This window comes from Rana temporaria, chromosome 10 (assembly GCF_905171775.1).
Source record: "Rana temporaria chromosome 10, aRanTem1.1, whole genome shotgun sequence".
In the NCBI taxonomy this organism is placed as follows: Eukaryota; Metazoa; Chordata; class Amphibia; order Anura; family Ranidae; genus Rana; species Rana temporaria.
The window spans coordinates 10,756,749-10,773,627 of record NC_053498.1 but is presented as its reverse complement, the minus strand read 5'-3'; the positions used below and the strand labels follow the sequence as shown (position 1 = coordinate 10,773,627).

The following is a 16,879-nucleotide window of genomic DNA, read 5'->3' as shown; positions in this document are numbered from 1 at the left end:
TATAACTAACTGGAGAAGTGGTATATTAGCCATGAAATATGCGTCTTTTAGTGTATTATATAAATCTAATGCTCACCACTCTTAATCACGCCGACCTATCCTTCACCATCAACTACATGAAACCGCAGGCACCTCTGCAGCACCGGTGTGCATCACCAATGCTGGGTCCAGGGCATTTTCTACCCTCACTGGACACAATTCAGCCCCCCTAAGGTCTGAAGTACAGTAGACTGGCTCTTTGCTTGAAAAGTTTGGAGACCCCCCGACTCAGAGGATCCATTTTACCACCCTACTGACACTGCGAGATGCTTGGTAGTCATTGCACCAGATTAAGCATGCAAATTAGGAGTTCTGACCTGGAGCAACAAAGCAGACAGGCAACCAACACTTTTACAAGGTCAACAACTTGCTTTAAAAGAATGACAGATACACAACCTAAAAATCACAGGCATCTTTATACCCATCTTTATACACCCGCCTAGATGATCTCACCATTTATCAATGTGAGGAAGCAGAAGCACAGGTGCAGCTTAGGCTTCATGTACACGGGACGTTTTACAACCTCTCCTGAGCAATATAACTTGACAGATAGGAACCGACGCTTAAAAAAAATGTCCGTTTATTTTGCAGATTTGGCCATAGATAACACTTCCGCCCCCCAGCCCTGGCCATTATTGAAAGATCCGACCTCTTCATGTAAATATCCGCCCCTCTCCTACATGAACGTGCCTCGACCACGCGGGAAAACAGCTGATTGTAAACTCGGCTGTTCTGCGGCGCATGCGCAGTTGCAGCCGGGAACTTCGACAGAACACTGGCAATAGCCGCCAAATTCTGCATGGGTTCAGCTTTACAGTCCCAAAACATACAGCAGCAGAGTGAATTAGACCATTACTGAATATACAAGCTTATTACTCATTGCATTAATCCAGTCTCTTGGGAGATATAGATAATATATATATATACACATACATACATACATACATACATACATACATACATACACACACACACACACACACACTAGAGCTGCACGATTTCTGGAAAAAATGAGAATCGAGATTCTTTTGCATAGAATGAAGATCACGATTCTCAAAAATGTATTTATTTAAAGTTATTTTCAACACAAAACTGGAGCTTATGTGCTTAAATACAGTATATATAAATTTGACGGACTGTTTACGTTACATTTTAAAAGCCGCAGCAAATCTTGTGTGAATCGAGATTGCCATCTTTTCGCGATTAATCGTGCAGCTCTAATACACACACACACGAAAGTTGTACCAATTTTCCCAGTGTTGCGATGCACTACATTGCATTGTAAAAAAAAAAAAAAAAAAAAAAAATCCCTAAATAGCTTCCTTTACCTTAGTGCAGTCCTCCTTCACTTACCTCATCCTTCCACTTTGCTTTTAAATGTCCTTATTTCTTCTGAGAAATCCTCACTTCCTGTTCTTCTGTCTGTAACTCCACACAGTAATGCAAGGCTTTCTCCCTGGTGTGGAGTGTCGTGCTCGCCCCCTCCCTTGGACTACAGGAGAGTCAGGACGCCCACTAACACACAGCTCCTTTCTCTATCTGCAACGTAGAGAGCGTCCTGACTCTCCTGCAGTCCAAAGGAGGGGGCGAGCACGACACTCCACACCAGGGAGAAAGCCTTGCATTACGGTGTGGAGTTACAGACAGAAGAACAGGAAGTGAGGATTTCTCAGAAGAAATAAGGACATTTAAAAGCAAAATGGAAGGATGAGGTAAATGAAGGAGGACTGCACTAAGGGAAAGGAAGATATTTAGGGGAAAAAAAGGTTTACCTTTATAACCCCTTTAACCCTGCAATATAGTTTTTATTTAAAAAAAAACTCAGAAAAAAAAAAACTCAGCAATGCACCCGCACCCCCCCCCCCCCCCCATTGACAGTGCACACCAGTAGCAATATGTGCAGCTGTTGAGATTGGACGCATAAGTGGATCTGTACCGCCATAGGGCCCACTAACATATCAAATATTTTCATCTCACCCAATTGGACGTTTCATACATTCAATTTGCAGGACGATCTTACAAGAACCTACATTTCAAAATTTCTTTATCTGCCCAAAATGTATTTGATCCTATACCCCAAGTGTACCACGTAAGGCAAAACTTTGAGAGAATACCCAATGTGTAAAGCGAATACATTTGCATGTAGCGTCAATGCGGCTCAGTGTACAGGGACCCAGCCTGGCAACCTGCTAGACAATGCATCTACTGGTTACCAAGCAACAGAACAGAGCAGAATTTTTATTTTTTTTAAATATAAGGCACAGACAAAAAAAAAAATACTTCCAAGTCTCTCAGAATAAGGACAATTAAGCACAGAGAAACAAGATTAAAAGAGCATTTATTGTGCCAAAAAAAAACACCCCATGACACCGGGGTAACATCCTTGCTTAGAACGGGATAGGCTGCACAGCTCTGTTCCGTTTTACTTGAGCTTCAGATGTTTTTTTCCTCCGACACAAAAACAAGCAATTTCCAGCGAAGCAAACTTCCCCGTCTTACATAACGCACTCAGCTACCAGGAATGTATGCCTTTCCACTGGGGACCTACAAGACATGCTGGTTTCCAGTCCGAAAGTAGTTCCAATTTTCCTCTTCTAATTGGTTCAACTAGCTTTACAGGTATCCAATGAAGGACTAGTATCTATGGGCAGGGTTGGTCTATAAAAAAAAGAAGTCAGCTGTGCTGTCTCAGCAGCAGCAGTACCCATAATACCACTAGGCACACAGCTGACTACACACAGCTGCCAGCAGCCGGTTCTCCGTTGGCAAGGAAACCAGAGAACTCCTCCCTGTAGGAGAGACGGCAAAAGGGAAGAATCTGCAGCAGCAAAAAACCTCCTGGATACTGAGCTGCATGTTAAAATGTTTACATCCTGTGATCTGTGCATGCGAAGACTCCGCTTTGTCCAAGCAGAAAGCAGCGACGTCAAATGACTGCAGCGTGAGATGAATCGATTACAGGAGCGTTGTTCCTGATCGGGCGGTTCAAAAGACGGCTTACTAAATCAACACTACTACACGATCAGCTGGAGGGAAGACCCCAAAAGTGTCAACTGTGGTAACACCCCCCCCCCCCCCGCGTATCAAAAATGCCTTTTATCTCGTTATTTTACATCCGAAAGCTGGCCACACACACACACAGACACACACGTTCAGCCCATGTAGATGGAGGAATCTCCCGCCAGCTATTGTATTCAGCAACCATGCTAAAAACATCAACAGCGACCACTTCTGATTGGATGCAGCCACTGTCCGTACAATTCTCCACCCACAAAAGTTTAGACAAAATTCAAGCAGTGGAAGAGCAACTTAAAGCGGATCTTCCCCCGTAAGGAGGATGACTTTTGTCCTATGAGAGAGAGAGAAAAAGAAAGAGAGCGAGAGAGAGCGCGCGCGAGAGAGCACGAGCGCGCGCGAGAGAGAGAGAGAGAGAGAGAGAGAGAGAACGAGCGCGAGAGAGAGAGAGAGAGAACGAGCGCGAGAGAGAGAGAGAGAGAACGAGCGCGAGAGAGAGAGAGAGAGAACGAGCGCGAGAGAGAGAGAGAGAGAGAGAGAGAGAGAGAGAGAGAGAGAGAGAGAGAGAGAGAGAGAGAGAGAGAGAGAGAGAGAGAGAGAGAGAGAGAGAGAGAGAGAGAGAGAGAGAGAAAAGAGCGAGAGAGAAAGAAAGAAAGAAAGAAAGAAAGAAAGAAAGAAAGAAAGAAAGAAAGAAAGAAAGAAAGAAAGAAAGAAAGAAAGAAGCGCGCAAGAGAGAAAGAAAGAGAAAAAGAAAGGGAAAAAGAGAAAGAGAAAAAGGAGAAAGAAAGATAGATAAGAAAGAGAAAGAAAAATAAAAAAATAAAAAAGAGAGAAAGAAAAGAGAAAAATCATCATCATTGTCCTCCCTTTGCCTATTGGGATAGGCACGTCACATATCCCAGTAGGTAAAGGCGCTTGATTTACAAAAGGTGGGGGGGCACCGCAGTGTCATCAGGAGGTGTGCCGGTGTTTTGCCAAAACAGCCCACTCGCCAAAATCTCCAACTACGTGACGTCCGGTGACTTGGCTGTTTTCACACCAGCAGGATATACACAACGGCACACGATATGAGTGGACATTGTTAGTCCACCCGCTAGAAACCAACAACATGGCCGCCTCCAAGGAGGCGACAATTTTTTTTACTCCTTAGCCGATGCTCTGTGAAAACATCCAAGTCGTCATATACTGTAGAGTGTAAGCTCCTTGAGGCCAAGGACTGGTGTGTAATATTATATGTAAAGCGCTGCGTATATTGATAGCGCTATATAAATACCTGTAATAAATAAATATCTGGAGAGCAGACAAGTCTTGCCACCTTTACCATAATCAGGTCATGGCAAAGTGTAGAGATACAGGGTGCAAGAAATGCTAAACCACACAAACTATCTCTTTATAACACCAATACTTTATAGTTGCAATTGCTCAGAAAGATCAGAAGAGCAGATACTGCCGAGCGCACAACTAAACACCATGCCAAAGAAGGCAACTAAGGACTGAGCACATGGGATCTAGGCAGAGCTTCAAAAGTATATTTATAGCACGTGAACTAAAAATACACGCCCCATTATAAAAGTTAAGGAATTGAATGCACAAGTCAAGAGCAAAAAATAAAAAAAGAAGGAACACACACACTTGTCATTTTTCATATCCTAATGGAATATAAAAAACACTGATACACAAATAAACCTTTCAGTCCAACAAGACGGTACAAAAGATTATACAGGTAACCCATGCAAATACAGGATTTGGACAAAGAGGATTTAAAAGATACAAAAACATCCACAATAGGATAGACCAATAGACTAATTTTTCTGAAGTGGTTTATAGGAAAAAATAAATAAAAAAAAGCCAACATCTAAATAGTTACTGCCAAGAGTTTCGGTAAGAAGTACTTTATTTTGCTCTGACCCAGTTCCCAATCAGCCAAGTGTTCTAGATTTCTAATCTTTTTACAAGCGGTGGAAGAGTGATGCGCCATGATGCGTCTCCAACACCCACAAAACATTCACAGTGACCATAGAGTGCTGAATACAATACAAGGTCACTGAATGGACCATTTGCACCTCACGAAAAGTTATTTTCAGATTTCTTTGTATTTTGTTCATTCTATTCAACTGGGCATTACGGTCTTCTTCACGCAGACCATCTGCATTCATGCACCCTCGCGAGGGCCCAAGTATACCCACACGGGGGATGTATAGATGTCCAATTGATGTGAATTGGGACGGAGCGGGTACGATTGGGGCAGAGGTCACATTGGGAGCAGTGGCTGTACCGCGTTTCCCAGAAAATAAGCCTGGGTCTTATATCAACTTTGGCAATAAAAGACCCAGTAGGGCTTATTTCAGGGTAGGGCTTGTCATGTGCGGTCTTCTCTCCCAATCTCCCTCCCTGCCAGGAATCCCCAGTGAGTAAAAGTGCTTGAAAATCCTAGAATGCACTGTATTACAGCATTATATCATGTAAACTGTTTCTGTAATACCTTCTTATAGAGCCACTTGACGCTTCTGTGACCCACCGGACCGCTCTTCCCCACTCAGAGCACTGCAGGGGGGGGGGGGGGCTGAGATCCCCGCTGACAGAGGAGAGCAGCTGGAGGTCAGCTAAGCACCGCTATAAGAAGGTATTTATGACAAATAGATTACAGAAACATACAGTTTACATTATATAAAATACACTGTATTCTAAGATTTTACAACCATTTAGAACTAGGGCTTATATTGTAGCCCTCCCCGAAAAATTACAGTTGGGCTTATTTTCGGGGTAGGTCTTATTTTTGGGGAACACTGTAGTCGCTCTGTCCCTATAGACTGCAATGGGACACATGCAACACCTGTGCATCCCCATGCATCTAAACACAACCATGTATCAATGAGGATTGAAACACCACGCATGAATGAGGCTTACCCGGTCTAAGACAACCAAATTACTAATTTCAGTACATTTGAGACCCAAATTCCCACCTTATGCACGTGTATATTTCTCTTTCAGCGAGGGGGTTAAACAAGAGAAACTGATTTTCCCATTCACACTGTGTACTGTGGAATCTCTATGGCCGGTGATCTGCCGTGCTGGTTCCAGCCATCGTGGAAGTTCCAGCGCATGCGCAAACTGATGTGCCGAGATGGTTGCCGCTATCGGGAAAGTTCCTTCAAGGACTGCGCAGGTGCAAACTTGCTGACGGAAATCCCCAAACGGCGGCCGGCATCCAGGGCGACGTGGATTTCGAGGTAAGTGGCCAGTCGGCCTCACGTCCGCGCTGCGCTCGGACGGCTCGCTTCGCTCGCTCGGCCTCCTGGCTATTTTTTTAACATCCTCCAATCCACGGGGATGTTAAAGAATGAGCCTGGATGCCGGGCAAGGTTCGGAGATTTCCGTCGGGAAGTTTGCGCCTGCGCAGTTCAGTGAAGGAACTTCCCCGTTAGGGGAACATTGAGGACAAGTCACCGGCTCTTGTACTCCGCTGCAGCACCTAATGCCGCCTGAATACCCAGTGACTGCATCTGGATAGGAAAAGTAGATCAGTACACAAGCTTCAGCTTGTATAACAGCAGTGTGCGCAACAAGCTTTTTTTTTTTTTTTTTTAAACACATTTGCAAAGCCCTGAAAGCCAGCACTAGCTGTTAATGTGACAGCTGGGCTGATCCCGACAATACGGTCGGGATCCTTCCATAGCCAGAAGCAGAAGCAGAAGCAGCTCTGTAATGTTAGCTGACACCAGGTTTTAGCCAGGCGCGTTGGCTGATTCTGCAGTTAATATCTTCTAGTAGCTTATTCAAAGTGACTCAGTAATTTCATGTAAATCCTAACACATTTTTTGCTACACTTAGGTCAGTTTATCATACCACTTTATCTGATCTGTAAATATTAGATCGGAGGTCTTTTTAACCCCAGATGTCACATTAAAAAAAAGGGGACCTGTCATGCTTTTTTTTCTATTAGAGTCGGTTCACACTTCTGTGGCACGACTTCGGGGGCGACTCTGCAAGTCTTCCTGAAGACGACTTCAGAGGCGACCTGCAAAACGACTTCTGTATAGAAGTCAATACAGGTCGCCCCGAGCCGCCCCCGAAGTCGTGCAAGAACCTTTTTCTAAGTCGGAGCAACTTGCATCGCTCCTATTGGAACGGTTCCATTGCATTGAATGGGACGCGACTCGTCAGGCGGCTGAACCGCCTGACAAGACGCCCCAGTGTGAACCGGCTCTCACAAGGGATGTAATAGGCATAAAAGTAATAAAAAACATTATATTTTTTTTTTAAAAAGGGACAGTGTAAAAACAAAACAAAGTAAAATAAGCGCCTGCATATGTAAACGGTGTTCAAACCACACACGTGAGGTATCGCTGCGATCGGTAGAGCGAGAGCAACCATTCTAGCCCAAGACCTCCTCTAACGCCAAACTGGTAACCTGTAGAAGTTTTTAAACGTCGCCTATGGGGATTTTTAAGGGTCAATGTTTATTGCCATTCCATGAGCGGGTGTAATTTTGAAGCGTGACATGCTGGGTATCAATATACTCAGCGTAACAACTTTCACAACATGAAATAAAATTAGGCTAACGTGATGGTTTTCTTTTTTTATATAAAAGAAATTCTAAATAAATTACGTTTGTAAGACCGCTGCGCAAATACGTTGCGACAAAGTATTGCAACGACCGCCATGTTATTTTCTATGGTGTCGGATAGATAGAGATAGATAGATATAGTTTGGGGAAAAGTAATTTAGCAAAAAAAAAATGTAACTTGCAAAAACAAAGTGTATAAAATGGGCCTGGTCTTTAAACCGTAAAAAAAATTCTAACATTACATCCAGCATACTAAGGACATTTACTGTATGCAGGTCATTTTTTTTTTTTATCCATACATACCGTTATATTCTCATTTTGTCCAGGGCTTCCGGGTTCTGACGACTGCGGGACTGGGCGTTCCTATCCTTCGGTTAGATGATTGACGGCTTGTGAAACCGTGTCGCACAACGCGCGTCACCAGATTTCCGGAAATAGCCGAGCTGCGAGTCGGCACTATACAGTGCCCGCGCAGTCAGCTCTACACGGCGGGAGCAGGCGCCGTATAGTGCCGACTCGCCGACTCGCCGACTTTCCGGAAATCTGGTGATGCGCGTTGTGCGAAAGGGGAACTGTTTCACAAGCCGTCAATCATCTAACCCAAGGATAGGAACGCCCAGTCCCACAGTGATCAGAACGCGGAAGCCCTGGACAAAATTAGAATATAACGGATTAAAAAAAAAATGACCTGCATACAGTAAATGTCCTTAGTATGCTGGCTCTAATGTTAGAAATTGGTTTTAAGGGTGAACCCCCGCTTTAAGTGGTTAATGCAGAAGTAGAATTTCAGGATATACCCAATTAGTTGTGAAAATGCTTCCTCTCCCACGCCCAACACCTGTGCTGACTAACCTGTGTTAGAAAGACGTATATACTTATTTTTAGGCTGCTCCAATAGGCTCACATGATCCGGATCCCGTGTCAGGAGAGGAAGAGAAGGGAGCGCCGATGATGGATGGGTCATAGTAAGCCTTTGGGTGACATCGTTCCCAGAAATTGCCAGCTGTTAAGCGCACTCTCCTCTTCCCTGCAGCTGCTTCTGGCTGACACAGGGGAGCTAAATCATGTGACTGGACCAGCCTGAACCTACCCAGGTCAAAATAGGCTTCTTTTTTAAGATTAGTTTGGTAAGCCCTTGTTCACACTTCAGGGCTTCAAAATCGTGCAACTTCATCTGAAATCCCACGATTTCAGAACTGCATGTCAGTGTGACATTGAAGACATCTGTGTCGCCTTGCGCACAGATATCTATGCAGGTTGCACCTAAAAATCACCAAAAAGTAGTGCCGAAACTACTTTTTAAACATGACGTGGTGCCACAAAGTTAGCGGCGCACCAATTTGAACGTGGCCATTGGCATCAATAGGGTCCGACTGATGTCAAATCGCACAAGTCGCTCCAATGTGAACGAGGGCTCAGGGACATGCAACATGTTTACAGCATAGAACACACATGGTACAGATTTGTACATTAAAAACACACCAGTGTGTTGTGGGTGCCATGAGTTTTGAATTGCACCACAACATACCACATATGCTTTGTATTACAATTTTGCAACGCTAAATGGACCCTTAAAAACTTGCTAGAAGCACTGTTCTTATACAAGCTGAAGTGTGTGTGGCCAAAGCCTTCAAAACAACAGCTAACAAAAAATATGTGGGTAAATACTGTACAAGTTTATGCTGCATGTTCTCACAAGAAAAAAAAAAAAAAAAAAAAAACACATTCTAAAAAAAAAAAAAAAAGAAGGATGATTACGAGGTCCACCTAATAGGTCTCAAACAAGCAGGCTAGTCCTGTTTTACAAGACTGTGCAATCACAACTAGGAAAACCTGTTCTAATGCTACCAGCACCCATTAATGATCTGGTCCCACGGTGAATCGGAAATGAGACGACTCTTTAAAATCATATCTAAATGCTAGAACAATGAGCAATAGTATATATCTACATACCAGGTGTCCACATTTTATTTTCAGAGAATGAAATCTAAAGTTACAGTTTAGTTAAAAAGTCCCCCCCCCCCCGCATATAAACTGATAATCATATTTATGTAGATAGATACACAGGACTGCTAAAGGGATAAAGCCAAGGCTGTATAGCACTGAAGCCTTACTTCACGTTTAACGTCCCTTTCAATAGTTTGGACCAAGTTGGTGTAAACAAAACGATTTACTGCATTAAAAGGTGCGCTGTAATACCTTTATGTAGCCTCAGCGCCACACAATATACAGCGCTGCGTTATTACAGTGGGAATGGACTTCACAGAAAAGTAAAATAGTGTGGCTTAGTGCTGCTTAGCCATTCACAGGAAGCTTTGTATTGTCTGGATGAATACACGACTTGCTCTAATTGGCTGAGCCAGATGGAGGAGGTCACAAATGTTGCCTTGACCAATCACAGAAAGCTTTGTACTCCTAGAATACAAAGCTCCCTGTGAATGGCAAAGCAGCACCATAGGGCAACACTGGCCTGCCTTCTCACAAGTTGCGATGAATGAGGAGAGCCATGGGAATGCTGCATCCACAGGCATTACACAAACAAGAACATTCTAGATTCCAGCAAGCATACAATGCCATTGATTCCTATGCCCTCCTCCTCCACTAATATGCCAGCCCAGTAGTCCTTGTAAACCTTTTAAGCGCCAACACTGGACATTTTGAAGATGTTTGGTAATTGTGGGGTACTTGGGAGTCCTCGCACCAAACCCTCCCGCTAAACTCTGCAAGTCCCTTACCTGCAGACTGCGGTGCTTTAGGGCCCCTTTCACACTTGTGCGACTTGTCCTGCAAGTTGGGACTGCAAAGTCACATGACAAGTCGTACCCCATGATTTCCAAGTACCATTTATATCTGTGCGACTTCAAGTCGCATCGACTTCAAAAGTAGTCCCAGAACTACTTTGGTTCGACTTTGATGCGAGTTACACAGGCATTCCCTACTACCCACGGTAGTGTGAAAGGGGCCTTAGGTGTTAATGTGTAGCCCCCTAGGCCCTGGTGGCCAGTAACCAGCATACGCCTTGCCCAGGTGCTTACAGAGGGTGAGTGAAGGGAAAACATTGATATTGATTCTTGCTAATAAAACGGTTCAGTGTGTTCCTTTAATTTTTACATATTCTTTACACATTCACCTCTGATATTTTTTTCTCTGAATTTGTATAGGAGTATTGCTGGTAGTATTAAAATGTAATGGCAACGCAGCAGAGTACTGTCTGCGATACAAAATAGGCTGCCGTTTTTTGTATCTGGTTATCCATCAAGCTTTATTGTAAGCAGTGATAACCCACAAAGAGCAACTGGGGCAGGTCACCCCGCCAATACATCCTCTCTTATTCCGACATGTCAAAGGAGTAAGAGAGGGTCTGTCTGGCAGTGAGCCATGCGTCACAGTCTGGGGTGGTGAGTTTGTACCACTTGCAATAAAGCTTGCTGGATATCAAGAAAAAAAAAAAAAATAACACACACACACACAAATGCAGCCTGTTTGTATCTGGATACTGTGCATAGGAATAGATCACAGAAGGTATCCACCTGGAATAGTAATATTCAAATAAAGAACAAACATTTTGAAAAAAAAAAAAAAAAATTCCAAGTCCAATAAAATATAATTTTGTCATGAATTTAAAGCCAAAATGTATTCTACCGTATTTGCCGGCATATAAGACGACCCCCTAATTTTCCAGCTAAAATTTTGGTATATACTCGCTGTATAAGACGACCCCCTTCCTACTAGTCGTGCCAACGATACATGCCTCACTGTGTCACAACATGTCTTGACCCCTTACCTTATCCCTGACATGCTGAATCTCAGACTGCGGACGTCCATTTTCAAAAGCCGCGCCTCCTCCTTCTGCTGTTCCGTGATAGGCGGAACACTCAGCTTCCCAGGAGACAGTGTTCAGCCTATCACGGATGCCCTCTCGTCCGGGAACGAGAGGGCATCTGTGTTTTTACTGTGTGGGGGTCACACAGCTCCTGCTGGCATCTTTGGGGGTCACTTCCTGAATCCCTTACCAAAGATGGTACCTGAGCCGAGGGACAGATCGGCTTTGGGTGCTGACATTGCGGGCGCCCTGGACAAACCCATGAGTTTGCATTCACTATATCTGGTCTCCCACAGTACACAGAAATGCAATTCATTTTAGTAAAAATAAACCGCTAAAAACTCTCAACAGCAGTATATAGCGGTCTTGCGACTTCGATCAGTGTCTGGTTAAAGCTTGTAGGAGGCGTTTTCATTTTATATCCTATGAGGCTGCAGGACCCCTGACTCTGTACTGTGTTTGTAATATTTTATATTATAAACAAACACTACAGAGTTTGTAGCATCTTCGCAGAATAAATGACCCATGTGGTCCCCAAGACTTGACATGTCCAGGTCAAATACAAAACTCCCTAAAGTAAGTTCCCTCAAATAGTGAAAAGGATACTAAAGGTTCACAAACAAAAAATAAAAAATTAAATGTGACTTGGGACTGCAAAGTCACATGACAAGTGACAATTAAAAAAATAAAAATAAACTCAAAAATCACTCCAGTGCTGCAGTAACCGGGACGTGGTCAAGTTTAAAAGAAAAACTGCGTTTATAGTCAGTTCCTTAAAGTCAAGCCGTTCTTCCTGGTAACTGATTACAGAAACCGTGCCAAGTGATCCTTAATTGCCTGGTGATACACGGGGTTCATTTAAGGTCTGAACTATACAGAAGGCTTACTGCTATGAACAGCTGAAAATAAAACCGGCAGTGGGTAAGAGATACAAGCAGGGACACTTCCTAGTCCAACTCTTTCAAACATTCAAACAAGTTAAAACTTAACCCACCCACAACAAGAAAAGCGTTATCAGAGTAACGCCGCCGGGTGGCTTGAGTCTACAGCGCAAACAAGTCAGAGAAAACCGGATTTATTATGTATTCAGGAAGCTATAAAATGTGCAATGGTGTCATCATCTAGCTACTTGTCTCCAGGAATTCTTCCCTTATTTAATGGAAACAAACTATCATTGGGGTAAAAATCTGAATCCAATGACACAACAAGTCCACCAATTATAAAAAAAAAAGAAAAAAAATACTCAAGTTCTCACAACTTTTAGCACTCAACTGAACATTAAAGGGGTTTGTAAAGGTAGAAGGTTTCTTTAACTTAATGCATATTAGTGGTTGTAAACCCACTCTGACAACTATATTAAGGCTTAGCCGTAGGTGCAAGAAAGATCTCCTTAAAGCGGTGGTTCACCCTCCATAACAACATTTTAGCATAAAATTAGGCATAGTAGCGCGAGCTACAGTATGCCTGTATTTATTTTTTTAGCCCGGTACTCACTGTGCAATCGTATATTGAAGATTCCGACTCCCCGCGGGGAATGGGCGTTCCTATGCAGAGGGAAGGTGATTGACGGCCGGCTCTGGCACGTCACGCTCCCCGAAGACAGCCGGAGTAGGTCTCGGCTCTTCACGGCGCATGCGCACAGACTATGCGCAGGCGCCGTGAAGAGCCAAGTCCTATTTCGGCTATTTCCGGAGAAGCGTGACGTGCCAGAGCCGGCCGTCAATCACCTTCCCTCTGCATAGGAACGCCCATTCCCCGCGAGGATGAGAGAACGTCCGTGATAGGTGGAACTGTGTCTGCTGAGAAACGCCTATCACGGATGTTCTCTCCTCCTCGGACTCCGTTTCCCAGCAGACACTGTTCAATGTTCCCGCCAATCACGGATGTCCTTTCATCCTCGGACAAGAGGACGTCCGTGATAGGCGTTTCTAAGCAGACACAGTTCCGCCTATCACGGAAGGGACCAGGAGGAGACTGACTTTTAAACAATGGACGCCAGCAGCCTGTCAATTTCAGGTACACTGACTTAAGTATAAGCCGAGGGGGGAATTTTCAGCCTCAAAAAAAGGCTGAAAAACTTGGCTTATACTCGACGAGTATATACCGTAGACGGCTTGGTATTTTGGACAGCTATTTTATCTAAGAGAAACTCCCAAAACATAGCCTGCCGGGGGGGGGGGGGGGGGGGGGGGGGGGGGGGGTACATGAGGACAGGGATGAGAACCAGCCTCTCAACCATTTCAACACAGAGGAACTGAAATAACTTTCCGGCCTCAGGGAAACCTTGCTAAAAAAAAAATCTACAGCTCATGACACATTGGCGCGATGGTCAGTGGGAAGAATGATCCTTACACTCGTGGTCATTGGAAAGAAACCCCCCCCCCCCCCTTACAGATAGCTAAAAAGATCAAAGGTGTCAGTGGGAACTTATCTGAGAGGCAGAAGATGCTCAGTGCTTAAGGAACCCCTAGAAGAACCCTAGAGTTCTATGGAACCCTATTCTAGAGATTGTTAAAAGCCTGACTGCAGGTCGTTTTTTTAGTTCTCCCCCTTCAATGATCCTTTGGCCAATGGGAAAATGAATATGTACAAATACTTCCCTTCTTCCCCACTCCTGTAGGCTTCCATTCCCTGAAGCCACTTCATTTCTGTCTGGCAAGTCGCAGCTTTGCGACGTCATCCCGTCCATTGCAGGACAACCACTCCAGCACTATCCAGGAGGATTTGAGGGACCGCCCACATTCTGGAGGTGCTGGACAGTGAAGGAGAGCCGCCTTCTGCCAAGGCATTATGAAATAAGATACTTCTACTTACTCCACTTCCAGACATACAGGCATTTAACCCATGGAGTGCACGAGGACCCCGTATAACTGCGGCAGGTGGTCGGCAAGCAGTTAAAGAAAAACTAGTTATGACTGACAAAAATCTGAATATTCAGTCCTTAGAATAATTGCACTATTAATTACAGAAGGGTATTTGCCCTCATTTCATTATTCCATCTCAGTTCAACACTGTAAGCGGTGTGTAGGGATCAGAGGTCACCTGAAGTCGGACGACTGCAGTCCACCCAACAGCAAAGGTCTGGCAATGCACTGAACAAAGACTTCAGGTGACCCCTGACCCAAGGTGAAGAGCAATCTATGCAAAATGCCAATATAAATCTCTCATGAAACAGCAGAATTATATTGATATAAAATGTATTGTGTTCAGATTCTTACATGAACCCATCCATGAATTGATCCATTTCAACTACAGCATGTTGGCTAACGGCCCGTTCACACAGGCGCCTCTGAACTTGCCACAAAATAGGACTACCCCAGAAAAGACAATTCCTGGCAAGCCCCTCCTTTTCTCGGAGCATATAATTACTCTGTGCTAGCCCAGCTCCTCAGCCCCTCCCCTTCCATACATAACCTTTTATACAGCTCCCAGGGGAGGCGTGAAGGGAAATACTAAAGTCTCACTTAAAGCCGATGTCTAGGTTTCAGGTCACCAAGCTGGTCCAAACGAACGCTTAGCTTCACTAAGTGCTGCATGGTCTCTAAGCACGGTATGTACACAGTGCTGGGTCCCGGCTGGGAGACGGCGCTCAGCCATTCATAGGCAGCTTTGAATTCTGTGAATGAGTAGGAGGGGCAGGCTGATGACACCACGCTCTCAGATTCGGCCAAACAGGAAGCTTTATATTAATTCACAGAATACAAAGCTGCCTATGAATGGCTGAGCACTACTAGGTTTTATTGTCAAAGCCTAAAGCGAAGTTCCACCCAAAATGAGGGGGTCATATACCTGTCTAAAGAGGTATTTGCACCCACTTCCGGCCACAGTCTGCGGGCAGGACGTCACCCCCCCCCCCCCCTGTGCTCTGGGAACACTCGGCTCCCAGAGCACAGCGGGAGCCAATCAACAGGCGCAGCGCAACTCGTGCATGCGCCGTAGGGAACCGGGCAGTGAAGCCGGAGCGCTTCACTTCGTGGTTCCCTTACTGAGGATGGCAGGGGGGGCAGCAGAGTGACGAGCGATCGCTCGTCCTCTGCTGCGGACGTCGCTGGACTCCAGGACAGGTAAGTGTGCCGATATTAAAAAAGTCAGCAGCTGCAGTATTTTTTTTTTTCAGCGGACATGCTCTAAGGATTTGACCAACAGCAGGAACCGATGGCTCCCACAAGACAGACAGGGTAGAGTGGAGGAGAGACAATGCAGGCGTGCACAACGATGGATCGAGAACGGGCTCAGGTGAGTATTTGGGGGGGGGGGGGGGGGGAGATTCATTTTTTTTGATACATTCTAATGCAGAGAATGAATTTAGGTAAAAAAAAAAAAATAGGATTTTTGTACTCACCGTAAAATCCATTTCTCTGAGTTCATGGACGGACACAGCATCCTTTGACAGTAGGAAGCGGATATAACCCTATTGTCAAAGGATGCTGTGTCCGTCCATGAACGAAAGAGAAAAAAAAATCTGCCTTTACAACCACTAAGTAACAGCCCTGAGTCTGCTGCAGAATATTAGAGAGGATCTGACAGTATTGTGCTCTGACTCCAGACATCCCAATGTGGATTGCAATGACCAGAAGCCGCCTTAGACACCAAGGACAGGAAAGAAAACATGCGTACAATATACACACGCACATACAATCTAACCAAATATTTTATTGTTGAAAGGAACGGTCTGGGGACTAAGTGTCCCAACTTTATTGTTGAGGCCCTTCCAAGCAGTCACCAGCTACTTCATCACTAGTTCATTAGAAAATGCGGTCTGGCTACATTTTGGAAGTGGCAGCAATTTCTGTTGGAGACTGATCTTTTCAATGGGCAAGCTGTGTGCTGGGTGACCGCCCTCCTCTCCCTTCCCCAAACACACACACCTCTTCCTCAGAGTACATCTATAGAAGGTAGCCATGCAGACTCCTCCACTATATAGACGACCCAGTGTTCTTACATGTATGAAAACGATCAAAAAGAGAGGTAAAAAAAATGCATCTGCATCATGAACGTTTAACACACTAACCTTCTTGCTCCCCCTCAAGGGACTCATGCCAGTGGCATGTTAATCCAGCCAAAGTATCGTGTAGCCCGGTCATTTTGTCACATTTCACCGAGATGCATCTGTCTGCCACCCACGCAGGAAGAGGTTCAAGGATTAGGTCACCACCCCAAACTTTTTTTTTTACCCTGCTTTAGAAAAAAGGGACTGTGTTGAATTTCTAAGTAAAGCTGTCCATACATGGGTCAGTTATTTTATTAACCGACCGATTCCCCCATTTACACATTCTAGGTGAATGGATGGGCTATTGTATAATGACAGCAGGGACACTACCCAGATGTCAGAACACACAGATCAGCTCTCCAGCCATTGGCTAAAGCTACAGCTCAACCAGCTTTAATTTAACAGGGCGGCTGAGCAGAAGTCGATCATTAGATTGACCTCCTTT

General features: G+C 44.6%; 1 protein-coding gene across 4 annotated transcripts in view; it reads right to left on the bottom strand.

Annotated features, from left to right (window-relative positions):
* The window catches only part of LOC120916300 (dual specificity tyrosine-phosphorylation-regulated kinase 1B-like), a 120,679-nt gene that overhangs the window by 34,731 nt on the left and 69,069 nt on the right, over window positions 1-16,879 (bottom strand). The gene's annotated exons all lie outside the window — the stretch shown is intronic.